Below are 14,336 nucleotides of genomic sequence, written 5' to 3'. Positions count from 1 at the left end.
ACTGATATGAGCTAAGGATAGAGTGATTTGTAGACTACATATATTTTAATTTTCAAATTTTTATCGTGGTTAAATCATCACACAGGTGCTAAAACAAAAAGGAGGCCATAACTGGGAACTTACCCTTACATACTTCGCTATATTACGACTCTGAATTCCAGTGGCGGCAGGTGGTATCTGTAGCTAGGTGTTGCACCAATATTCTGAGTGTCACATTTTTATAGCTTACAGAAATACAAAAAGCTCTATTGTCGTTAAGTAATGGACTTCATTCCTACTAAAATTTAATATCCCTGCCAATTACAACGCAGGAAGTAAGAGGCTAATTATACACTGTAACTGCAGTTACTCTTAATAATAACGGTATTGGCTTTACGTCCCACTAACGACTTTTTACGGTATTCAGAGACGCCGAGGTGTGGAAGTTATTTTACATGCCAGTAAATTTACTGATACGAGGCTGACGTATTTGAACACCTTCAAATACCATCGGACTGAGCCAGGATCGAAGCTGTCACGTTGGGGTCAGAAGGCCAGCGCCTCTACCGTCTGAGCCACCCAGCCTGGCAGAGTTATCATTCAATAATGATCTGCATTTAGGGCAGTCGCCCAAAAGGCAGATTCCCCATCTGTTGCTTTCCTAGCCTTGTCTTAAATGATTTCAAATGAATCGAAATTTATTGAACATCTTCCTTGGTAAGTTATTCCAATCCCTAACTCCCCTTCCTATAAACAAATAATTGCCCCAATTTGTCCTCTTGAATTCCAACTTTATCTTCATACTGTGAACTTTCCTAAAGACACCACTCAAACTTATTCGTCTACTAATGTCATTCTACGCCATCTCTTCGCTCGCAGCTCGGAACATACCACTTAGTCGAGTAGCTAGTCTCCTTTCTCCCGAGTCTTTCCAGCCCAAACTTTGCAATATTTTTGTAACGCTACTCTTTTGTCGGAAATCACCGAGAACAAATCGAGCTGCCTTTCTTCCGATTTTTCCTGTTCTTGAATCAAGTAATCCTGGTGGGGGTCCCATACACTGAACCATACTCAAGTTGGGGTCTTACCAGAGACTTACTTTTGCCTCACTTGAATTGAAAATTCGCCGTCTTGTTTTTCATTCAAGCAAGATATTGGTAATATATTGCGTGGTCTGGTATAGCGTGGAAAAGAAATTATCCAGCAAGTTGGCCTGTGGTTAGGATCGCGTAACTGTGAGCTTGCATTCGGGGTATAGTGGGTTCGAACACCACTATCGGAAGGCCTGAAGATGTTTTTCCGAGGTTTCCCATTTTCACACCAGGCAAATGCTGCGGCTGTGCTTTAATTAAAGCCACGGTCGCTTCCTTCCAGCTTATAGTCCTTTCCTATCCCATCGTCACCGTAAAACCTATCTGCGTCAGTGCAACGTAAATAAAATTTGTAAATAAAAAATGGAAATGAATTACCTTTGCAAGAGGAGAGGAAGTAGGAATGAAGTAATCTCCGCAGAGTGGGGCAATCTACCGGGGACATTTGGAACTGTTTCTCGGCAGGGGACTTGCTAGTCTCGTGCAACTCCCCGAGGCCGATACTGGCGAGCATGCTACCTGATGCTATACAGGCTGTGGCTCGTCGCTGATGAAGTACATCGCGCCGCGCTGTCCGCTAGAGAGTTGCCGTAGAAAAGCATACCCCCTGAGTTTGATTCTAAGACAGCAGCATTTGTTGGTCCGTCACGAAGCATTAGTACATCGAACGACCGAAGATGGTTGATTTTAATATGTTTTTGAATATCTGTTATGTTCATTAAACTAAAACATTAGAAAAAAACGACAAATGAAGTGCAAAATTATTGGGAGTTGTGCAACCCTGCAGCAATACCACGCACCGCCCCTGCCGAATTCTACTACATCACTGCGCTTCAGTATGTCTTTTGATCATGTTACACTTTTGTGTGTTCAGTCTTTACTCACTGAACTTCTTTGAACTCCTTTTCTTGGCTTCATGTTACTTGATGGGGCGAGTTTATGATTCGTGCCCTAACTCATTAATTAATATCATTATTGGTCCAGAGATCATGCTATTTTTCCTTCAACAAAATTATATTATGTGTTATTTACGATATACTTTTCATCTGCATTTTCCCGTTTGAACTGCCCAAGTTAGTCATGATGGAAAAATGTCATTAAGTCTTCACAGACATAGCACTTCCATTCAACAGTAATACATCAGGACCTAAGAAAAGAAACAAAAGACAGCACGATGAAACGGAATGGCACAGAAAAATCTCTTGTCTACATCGAAATAATCGACGTAAACACGTACACATATTTCTCTAGTAATAACGGTATTTATTAATTTACCGAAAATTTTACTGTTGATTTGGATGATAACAATCATTATCCTCCATTTAGGAAAGAAATTATAAAGAAACTTCGTGGACACGTTTCGTTCACGTAACCTAATTCTCTTTCATAGAGATTTACGCATGACTAATAAAATGGCCGCACTCAAAATATTAGTTCGTTATTCAGCAGATACAATTGGAGGATAGAATGTGTTTGTATAATTTTGTTGGTTCGTGTATATTCTTTGCATTAGTGCAACGCTAGACTCAAGACCGACTACAATATATATCAGACAGTAATATCCAAACAAAATGGCGGACAACTTGGGCGCAGCAATATCCGACTGATTAAGGTCAGGGTAGCACGTAATAACTTAATTTCGAGAATAAACCAATAATAATAATAATAATAATAATAATAATAATAATAATAATAATAATAATAGTAATGTTTCATTTACGTGAAACTAACTAATGTACATGGTTTTCAGAGATGCTGAAATTTCGTCCGCAGGAGTTATTTACGTGCCAGTAAATCTAAGCACAACCTTAAGAACATTCAAATACCACCGAACTGAGCCTGGATAAAACCCGCCAAGTTGGGATCAGAAGGCCAGCGCCACAATCCTCTACGCCACTGTGCCAGGCTTATTTATGTTCAATTTATTCCTTTACTAGGTAGGAGTCGATAAAGCTCGCCACTGCATGTGTCATATGTATATGTATGATTTTAAACATGTAAGGATTGAACGCTTCACGTCATCAGGCCCAATATTGGCTATAGGAGTACACCTGCCACGTCAGGTCAGTCCGGTTTGAGCTGTGGTAGAGAGCCGTTCGCTGTATTCTGCCATTATTGTGTGTGACGTTGGTGCGTTAACATTTTCCAGTAAAATAAAGTGACAATAGAAACCAATAGCTTTAGGAGAAATGCTATAAAATGTGCATTTACCGACAAGACAAGTAAACTAGGGCCAGCAGAAATTCATGAGTGGATTCAGTAAACCTTAAAATTTAATGTTTTCTCAACTGGAAGCTATTCAACGCGACAGTCTGGAAACCGCTGTCTACATCAAGCTCACCAGTAAGCTACTGATGGAGAAGATATTAATAATTAAAAACGTAAAATCACAGATTGCTAGCATTAGTGCCTAGGAAAATAGGTACATGTCCAGAGAGGAAGCTAGGTGGACCGAGGTTAGAGGGCGTTCCATGTGTAAATTCATCCGTCTTTTATTCACTGGTAACATATTTACAACATTATAACTGAAGCACTCTTTCAAAAGTAAACCAATAAACTACTATTGGGCTCGTACATACAAGAGAGAACAAAAGATCAATTACCCCCAGGAAATATAAAGAAAAAACAAGTAGTACTAGAATGTAATATTAAACGTTAACATTAAAGAAACAGAAACGGCCTTCAACTGGCCATAGGTCCCTGGACTACGATCCCCGCACATCCACACAGCACAGCACACACAGAAGTACAACTCAAATCCAATTACGCACCCATTCGCGGCCACAAGCATTAACCTTTCACTCAATATACACATGTAACATTCACTCACGACTTACGCTCCGATTTTCGCAGCCCAGAAGCCTTGGGTTCGAAAGGAACCTCCAAGTAGATGCTCTAGAGAGCGACAAATATATAACGAGACCCAAACGCTGGATACAACCAGCCACCAAGACTACGATTGAGAAGGGAAGGGGAAGGGACAGGAGGGGGAACAACCAATGTAGAAACTATACACTCAACTCATAGCGCAGGTGCACTTCAAGTGTCTGCAAGAGTCTTTTGAGACTGAGAGAGTAATAGAAGTTTCTCGTAACACAATTTCTTAAATACATGAAAATATCTGTGATATCCTCGCCTGAAACTGGGCCAAGCCCATGCAACACACATCGCATAGTTTCATTAGTCCATAAGGATGCAATATACACATAGGCGTGGCAGGGAATATTAAAGAAAACACTTCACACAGTAGCTGTCGATATACACGTAGCGAGGCTACTGGGAGGGAGCTGACGAGGTCACTTACCCAACCGGTTCTTTCAGCACGCGACACACACACCCTGGGTGTGCCGAATTTGGATACGATTTCATTGAAATTAAACAGAGCAGGCAGCACACACTGCATAGAGGAGACTAACGTCTCCAATAGCTGGACGGCTGACTAGATCGCAGAGGTGACAAGCAGTGTTTCAGGACACCACACAGCACATCCTCGATGAGGCAGCGGGTTACAGGAATAGAATAACGCTGTACCAACATCACTTAGCACAGCACCAAGCACCAATGCGAGAGGCTGCAAAATACTCCTAGTGGATCGACTGGCCATCTCGAACCATTAGGATCGGATTTCAGGATTCTCCAAAGTCTTGTTAACACCACACTTGCTCCCAGGGAAATTAATGCGACATAAATCAAACACAGCAGAAATGCGGCACCAAAATGAGGTAAAAGGACTGGGGAACAAGGAAAAATTCTCAAACGTAGTAAACTAGAAAATGACAGCATATTACACACGCAGCTATACTTAATCTAATATGAGGCCTCAAAACAAAGAATTGACATGTCAAACTAAGAAATGTATATATACAGAACATACAATAGTAAGTAACCTGGAAATACTTTACAATATACAAAATGTGACCTGACAAATCATAGCTTCAGGCATAAAATTATGGAAATAGAATAATACATATCCCATTATTGACCTGTATATCAGCGGTCCAAACATTTACTATCTCGGTCATCAGCTTCTGAAAAATTTACAATATTTACTATTTACATTTACTATCTCGGTGGTCAGCTTCTGAATAAGTTACAATATTTAAAGGCAGAACGCCTCATGACTTTAAACATTACCAAGAGACCAATAGTATATTACTGAAACTTGGCGAAAACAGCAGTTACCAAGACATTCTCTTAATAAAGCATTAAGTGGCCTTTACCTGAGAAAGATGTACACGGGTCAATTTCCCGTTTGAATTATCCCGAACCAAAATAGTGACGGGTGTCAAATACTTCACAATTTCCCACGGAGCTCGATATCGGTGAGCTAGCTTAGTTGCCTGACGATTGGCCTTAGAACTCACAGGATAATTCCCAATGAAGACAGAATCTCCAACCTTGAAATTACCAGCTTTGCGACCCTTATTATAATAACGTTCCACACGAGCGTGAGAAGCAAAGAGATTACGATGGGCTCTAGTCCAAGTCTCACGGATGGAGGATGGTTCAATAACCTCCGGCAAAAGGTCATTAATCGACCAGAGATTGGCTAATAGAGAATTAGGTGAGAACGCAAACATGAGTTTGATAGGAGTTTTCCCATGCGATTCATGCTTAGCCGAGTTGAAAGCCAAAGACAACCATTCCAAATTAGAGTCCGAACGAGAGTGATCCTTTGAGTGATAGGCAATCAAGGCTGATCTCAAGTTGCGGTTAAAACGTTCCGCATATGAAGGATTTGGGTAGTGGGGAGAAGTAGTAATATGGTTTATCCCTAACCCAAAACAGAACTTCTTAAATGCATGAGAAGTGAACACTGAAGCATTGCCCGACACCAGATACTGGCAAGGACCAAACGTTCCAAAAATCTGTTTCAAACATAAGACAGTACCCTTGGTTGCGGCAACACGCGTGGGAAATAACCAAACGAAACGGGAGAATGCATGAACACAAACTAGCACATATCTACGGCCAGACCGGGAACGCAGGAAAGGTCCTAAATGTTCTACAAGAAACTTCTCTTAGGGCGATTAGCGTGTTCAGAGGCAAGGAAACCTAACCGGGTATTCTGAGCTGGCTTACTTATGGAACAGGCAGTACAAGATCGAATGTACTTACGAATATCTCCATCCATACCCTTCCATATAAAATTATTTCTAATCTTTGCTCGAGTTTTTAAGATCCCAAGATGACCACCTAACGGGAAAACGTGGAAATATTTGAAAATCATAGGGACCATGGCAGATGGAAGAACGACTTTCAACTTACGATCATAACGAGAAACACAATGCAGCACACCATCCTTGATGACGTATGGCTTGACTTCTTCTCCCACAGAAATTCTCCGGATAATGCCAGGGAGAGTTTCATCTTTTCCTTGATGCTCACGCAATACCTGAAACAATTTTGAACTTCTAGAACAGAATTAGCTATCTCAACCTTTTCTTCTTCTACCAGATCATCAGTACCAGGGTAAAACATACGATTCAACACTTCAGCAACAACATTCTCGGAGCCCTTAATATGCTTCACAGAGAACTTAAAAGCAGAAATACGGACGGCACAGTGAGCGAGTCTACCAGTCGAACGAGGCTTCCGTAAAACCCAAGAGAGAGCCTGATTGACGATCTGAAGTTCGAACTCATAGTGCTCAATGTAAAAACGGAATTTTTCCAAAGCGAACAAGACAGCGAGCGCTTCGAGCTCGTACACAGAGAACTTTACTTCCGCAGAGGTTAACGTTCTGGACGCATAAGCAACCGGACGGCGCCCTAGCTCAGTGTCTTGGAGAAGAACTCCAGCAATAGCGCTCCCGGAAGCATCCGTCTGAACAATAAATCGCTTGGAGAAATACGGTATAGTTAAAACAGGAGGGTTAGCAATAGCAGATTTTAAATCCTCGAAAGCAACTTGCTGTTCCGATCCCCAAACAAACTTTACTCCTTTCTTCCAAAGATAGTTCAATGAAATAGCCCTCTGAGTAAAATTGGGTACGAAATTCCTAAATAAATTACACATGCCAATGAAACGGGTAACAGCTTTGACGTTTCGAGGTGGAGGGAGCTCGCTTATAGATTTGCTACGATCAGGATCAATAATTACCCCACTAGATCACACAATATGTCCCAAGAACGAAATCTGTGGTCTGGCGAACGAGACCTTGGTAGGTTTGACAGTTAAACCTTCCTTCTGAAGACGGCTAAAAACTTCCCGCAGATGATGGACATGTTGATCAAAATCCTCATTGAAAATAATCAGGTCATCTAAATAATTTATGACGAACTTGAATTTGATGTCAGAAAGAACTGTGTCTAACAAACGAGACAACACAGAAGCACCCGTGGCCAATGCGAAAGGAATTCTCTCGAATTCGAATACGTTCCAGTCTGTAGCAAAAGCTGTTAAATGCTTAGATTCCTCTGCCAGGGGAATTTGAAAATATGCCTCATTCAGATCTAAGGAAGTGAAAAACTTAGCCTTACTGAACCAAGCAAAACGCGATTGTAAATCAGGCAATGGGACAGATTTAATAGTAATATTCCTGTTCAGTACCATATAGTCAATAACAGGGCGTAATCCACTTTGTGGCTTAGGAACCAGAAATACCGGTGACGAGTAGGCAGATGTAGACCTCCGAATGATACCTTGATCTATCATAGCTTGGATTTGCTCTTTGGGGACTTTAATTTTGGGCGGTGCTAAACGATACGGTGGTGATTTAACAGGGGTGTGATTGGTAAGTTCGATCTTGTACTCGAGGACGTTTGTTAGCCCAAGTTTATCCGTAAGGACATCGGAAAATTCCTTACACGAACTCTGAATACACCCTGCTTGCTCAGACGTCAGATGAGACACATCAGGTAGGGCAACATCAACAGACGACAACATAGTCTCAGTCGACTTGACCTTTCCATTCCAAGGATATTGATGATAGACAGAGATCAATACCTGGGGCTGAAACTGAAAATGAATAGTTCCTGCAGACAAAGTAAGAATGAGCCCAGAATGTGCAATGAAATCGGTTCCCAGAATGACTGCACAGGATAATTCGTTGACAACCACGAAGCTGAATTTCCAAGAAAAGGAAGCTATTCTTACAGAAATTCTAAATCTGCCAAGAATACCTAGCTTACTGCCATTCGCCGTCACATACGTAGAAGACACATGTTCTAGTTTATTAAACTTATTGGAGCTCTTCACCAGTTCATAAAGTACTTAATTAATTAAGGACACTACGCTCTCCGAATCAACTAGGGCAGACATATGTACCTTGTTTTATTTAACATTCAAATAGGGCAGTTGAGGTCGGTGAATGGACTTTACTCGAGTCCAATCTCGCAAATTATTAGGAGACCCAAACAAACGGCTTTCAAACAAACTTGAAAGATCAGAACAACCTTCAGTTTCAGGAATGAACATAGGCGAATGACCGTTGAGTGCTTCCGGCACTCCTTCTGCTACTCTGTTACATGATGGCTTTCCTAGTCAACTCCTGTTGGCGCGATCACCTCTAGATATTTGGGTACGATTTCGTTGAAGTACAGGACAATTAGGACGTACATGTGTTCAATCAATCAATCAATCAATCAATCAATCAATCAATCAATCAATCAATCAATCAATCAATCAATCAATCAATCAATCAATCAATCAATCAATCAATCAATCAATCAATCAATCAATCAATCAATCAATGTGTGTTAGACCCCCACTCGTAACACTTACGTACTACGGGCTGAGAACCGGAGTCACTACTGCTAGGTTTAGAAAACTTCCGCCGAGGACAAGCATTTCGTAGATGATCAGCCAATTTACACAGAAAACAACGTCGTGTTTTGTCTACAGAAGGCGAAACAGGGACAGAAGCGCTACTAGATGACGGTCTATCGATATTACGGAGTGACTCCGCACATTTCACTCCTTCTGCCGCGACACAAGCGTTTTCTAGCTCAAGGAAAGAATTAGGCCTTGATGAAAATGACAAGTAAAACCTATACTCGGGCGTCAGACCTTCAACAATAGAACTCAGAATCTCACCTTCCGAATATTTCAAGCGCAAAACTCTCGAAAACATTTTAGTGTCCCTAACGTACTCTGAGAGTGATTCATTACTTCGTTGAACTCGAAAGAAATGTCGCTGCACTAGAGGTGAAAATACTCTGGTAGGAATACATTCACGTAACAGTTTCGCGTGGAAATTCCCAAGAGTATCACGTTCAGACATAGCCACAGCTATGCGACTGGCTAAGTTTAAAGAAGCATGCGGATAAATTATTTGAAAAATCAGATCATCTTTGACACCATATACAGCACTATGCTCGAGAAATTCAACTAGAGTGCGCAGGAACTCAATAACTTGTTCGATAGAGTCAATAGAATAAGACTTTATCCCTTTAATAAGTAATTGAAGCGGATGTGGTAGCTTTGTGAAATTAACGACTGAAGAAATATTCACTGTCGCAGATGAATCATCGCCGGATGAAATGGGGTGAGCAGGCGGTGCTTGCGAAAGTCCCTGTTCAGTAAGTTCAGCAACATCAGCAGGCTTATTTTCAACTGAGACAGAAAACAAGCTATCTACTATCCCCAAAAGAGACTCAATTTTATTCGACCACAAAACTCTTAAGGTTTTCACATCATCGCCCATACTACCACCAAATAATACCTGGAGATCAGACACACGGTTCCTGTAATGAAGCAGGCGAACTTTAATACGACGAATCTGCTTTCGTGTGATATCACTTTGACCTTGACTAAACTCGTTCAACGCGGACTCTATTTGAGACAGCGAAACCCCGATACGACCTAACGCACTCTCAAGAACAATAGAAGGTTGACAGCTCGATAAACTAACAGGGTTACGTAACGAGGAACGAACAAGTCTAATATTATCGTCAAATGCACCGGCAGGAGAAACGCCCCTAATACTCAGTTCATATCCGAGCTGTATTAAGTTTGTCCACTTCAATGTTCACACACGAGTCTCTAATCAAATCATGCCTGTGGGGCACGTTCACTACAAAGATGTTAGTGTGAGTCAGCTTACCTAGTGTACATTTAAGTTCAGAAATAACATTCTTAGCGTCGTTGTGAGCTACGTCGTTCGTCCCGCCGATGATCACTACTGCATCACGACTTCCGAGATTTCTTGCCGCCTGCTCTGTGTTTTCCAATACCTTCTTCATTGGGGCCCCAGGATAGATGACTGCCGATGCTGCAATATGTTCATTGACCATTTTCTCCGCAATTCCCCTCGCCTGGCTATCACCAAATATAAGAATGTTCGACACTTTCGCCGGTGCACTTTGTGGGATTTTAGGCCTAACTTTGCCGCTTCTCGTAACGGATTTTGCGCTATACGTTTGACTGCTTCCTATACGGATACCTTGCGTATCGCTTACTTCCCTCAGGGATAAAAATCTATTTTTGGTGTCAATTACAACGTTGTCCTTATTAAACTGAATACTTTCCCTCCTAGAATATGAAGCAACTTGACACCACTCGCTAGAATTCTCGGAGCCACCTGTGTTCTGAGTGTTTACTGGTACCGGTACTTTCGATTCCAGTAAACGTACCTTTTCCTTTAAAATCTCATTCTCCGCTTTTAATGCTTGTAAATCCTGTTGCAATAAAGAGAGAATTACAAGTACATTATCATTACCTCCATCCTCCAAGTAACGAGACGCCAGCGATTCGTTGACCATTGTAGGCCTAGGTTTGTTACCGCTATTCAAATTACTCTCGCCACAGCTAACACAAGTCCAAGTATCTTCATTTTTAGCAAATCCAGCACTATATATACACTCAAAATGGTACCAAATTAAACACGTTTCACACTGGATAATATTCTTCAGTCGCTTCTTGTTTACACCACATTTAATCCCGATTATTTCGCGAGAGAACCGGGAGCTATTTTCACTTGCATTCTTCGCTGACGCCATCTTGTACCCACAAGTTGTTTCATTGTGTAAACGCCCAACGTATAGCCAGGCCCTACGAACGACTGCTCTTAGGTTAGTGTTGCAGCTGGTATCATCTTTATTTCCTATTATGCCATTAGATTGTTGAGTTTTCCTCATAACTTTGCGTGATACAACAGAGGACGAAGTACGACTTTCTTATTGGTTCTGCATCATTTGTCTCAAGTCAGATTGATCCTCTCTTTCCATTGTAGGTGTTGTTGTGGGTGTTATAAGGTTTGATGAGCAAGCGTCTCCTTCGCTGGCTCGTCGTTGTGTATCACTTCCCTGCCTCAAAATTGCCGTGCTGTTGTGTTCATTTCTTGGGTGACCTTGCTCCGCCCTTGGCGGTTGCGGTGCTGTCTTTTTCAAGTTTCTCTTTTCAATTCCATCTGAATTCCTAATCACATACATACTGCGGTTCTCAACAGCTGTCACCCTTTCCTTCTGTATTTGTAATACCCTGCTTATTTCTTGCAATACTATTTCTTTAATTTCTTCCTTCATGTTTTTTATTTCAGTCCGTAGTTCCTTTAATTCCTCCTTGCCATTTTTCATTAGTAGAAAGTCCTCCTTACATTCCTTGCTTAGCCAGAGTAACGCGCAGCTTGGTTTCTTTAGTGTTGTGAAATCCCCTGCACTGACTCCTGAAATTCCTTGTGGAACCATCGTTTGCAGCTACCATCACACCCTACCGCTGCCGTAGTTTCTGTTACTGCCTTTTTTCATTCTCCGCAAGAATCGCTAGAGATCATCTCGATTTCTATACTCTCGTCTTTCTATTGTCTATTGAAACAAAATGGGTGCCAGTTAGGGCAAAGCCAATGATCAAAATATAAACGAGTTACCCTCTAAATAGTAATATATATGGATCGATTTTAGCTATTGGTCTTGCCTAGAGATGGGCACTATCGACTGAAAACCGCTATCGACTAGTCGGGCGATAGTCCCTTCGAACTATTGACTAAATAGTCGAATGTTTTCAGTTGAACAAAAGTAGTCATTACTTCCTGTCGAGAAGACTGAACAGTCGAATGAAAGTATTCATATAACGCAACCAAATACAGTAGAGACAATACGCGACACTGAGGGAGATATCGAGGGACAGCTATTGGAGCTCACTCTAGCTGATAGACCTGAACGGTACTGATTCTGTCATAAGACCACGTGTATTTTTGTGTGAAGTATTTGGTGTTATTTATGCGTTTTCTGTGAGTTGACATAATTAAATAGTAGCGTGTGTCATTCCTTGATATCTCCTCTCAACATGAGGGGAAAGGTATGTGCTGTGTTTGGCTGCAGTAATTACGAAGTAGAGAAAAATGCGCGGTGGTTCTTCAGGTTCCCACGTGACAAGAACATGCAAGTAATATTGTGTTTGCATATATATTCTTCCAGTGACAGAGATTTTTATAGTACTTCATAATCTTCTGACCTGCTCGACCCATGTTTTAACGGGCTTAAAATATAATACGCATATTTTATTGTATAGTGCAGCAGTTAACCTTCAATACCGATGTGTTGTTGTAGATGTGATCTGTGGGTTTTGAAATGTCACAGAATTGATGTGTACAAGAAAGAAGGGACGGTACGCTTATATAAGAATTATAAGATCTGTTCAGATCATTTCCAGGCCAGCGACTTTAAAAATCCTCGACTATACAGCCAAGGGTATGTTACATTTTTACTCTAATTGTACGTAAATATTCCTCAAAGCATCACTATCGACAACATTTTCAAACTTTCTTTCTTTTATCCCTCTTCTCAGATTAAAGCCGGATTTTATAGATTTTCTTTCTGTTAGTAGGCTTCATGTTAAGAGGAAAATTGTCCAGCTATTAAATATTAATTCATTGCATCACATGTGTAAGGAATGTGCCGATATTTTTATTGCCAAATGCCTTAATGTGATGACACGATGTTTTTAAATGAGGAAAAAAAGACAAATCCAACCGTAAGATTTCATGCAGGTATGCTAAAGCTAAAAAGTAATGCATAAATGAAAGATCAAGCCATTTCACAGCAGTCCATTTCACACCTTGTTTATATGTCTAATTTCAGTCTTTGAATAATAACCTTTTATATAATTCTTCATTCATTTATCCAGAATTGCTTTAGCAACTTCGAAGTTAATATCTCAATACCACTTTCTTTCTAGACGTAATTTATTTATCCATTTCCGCATATACATTTCCATTGATATTTGAATTTAGCGCGATTTGTTCAGGTCAAGTCACTAGGAGCGCCACTGTCGAATTGTCTCCCATTTTAGCAAGGCGAAAACCGTAAGTGTTGTGTATTGTCTCTACTGTATTTGACGCAACTGGTCAGTCCATGAAAAACATTCGAATGTTTCCAGTCGAAACTCTCCGTGGAGAGTCGTACTTTTACGAATTCGGCTCATTTTAACGCAATTTACGAATAATTAGAAATCACTTGTATAGACACGCATTAAAATCCGATTTACGCACTCGTTCGTACACGGGGCTAATAGATAGAGCGATGCCCTTAATACGAACCAACATCATACGAATGTCCTTTCTTGTTGCTAAATGGACAGTGAAACGTAGAAAGACGACAATGAGATTCTATTCCCGAACAATGTTAACAATAATAATAAGTAAAACGCGTTGCTGTAGTACACAATCAAGATATACCGTAGATGAGAACAGCGTAACACAATACTACCGTATTTTCTAGATTATTATTATTATTATTATTATTATTATTATTATTATTATTATTATTATTATTATTATTATTATTATTATTATTATTATTATTATACCATAGCGATACGCTATGGTTATACCTTATCTATGAACAGGGATAACGTAATTAACATAAACAAATATGCAACGAAATAAAGAGCATATAAACGACAAGAGAAAATCTCCATATATCGTTGGTACGTATGAAGTTTACATAATTATATATTACATATCCGAAGTGACCATAAACCGATAGTTCCATTCGCTTCCATGTCGCTGTGACTGAGTGCGACTGAATTCAGTCGACTTCTTTTGTGCTGACTGGACAGTGAAACGTGGAGAGATGCGTGGCGGGAATGCGACTGAATTCAGTCGACTTGTTTTTTAAAGTAGTCGACTGTTACGATAGTTTAAATTATCGACTGGTTCGATAGTTATCAGTCGATAGTGCCCATCTCTAGTCTTGCCATAAGCAAGATGGATGACACTTAGGGCATAAAATTAAAGAATAATTCAGGCCCTAAAACACTATTAAACGACCATGGACACACTAGATAACACTGTCGCACATTTAGCACACAAAATAAAGACAGTGA

This window comes from Anabrus simplex, chromosome 2, assembly GCF_040414725.1.
Source record: "Anabrus simplex isolate iqAnaSimp1 chromosome 2, ASM4041472v1, whole genome shotgun sequence".
NCBI lineage: Eukaryota > Metazoa > Arthropoda > Insecta > Orthoptera > Tettigoniidae > Anabrus > Anabrus simplex.
This window is presented reverse-complemented; position numbering follows the sequence as displayed.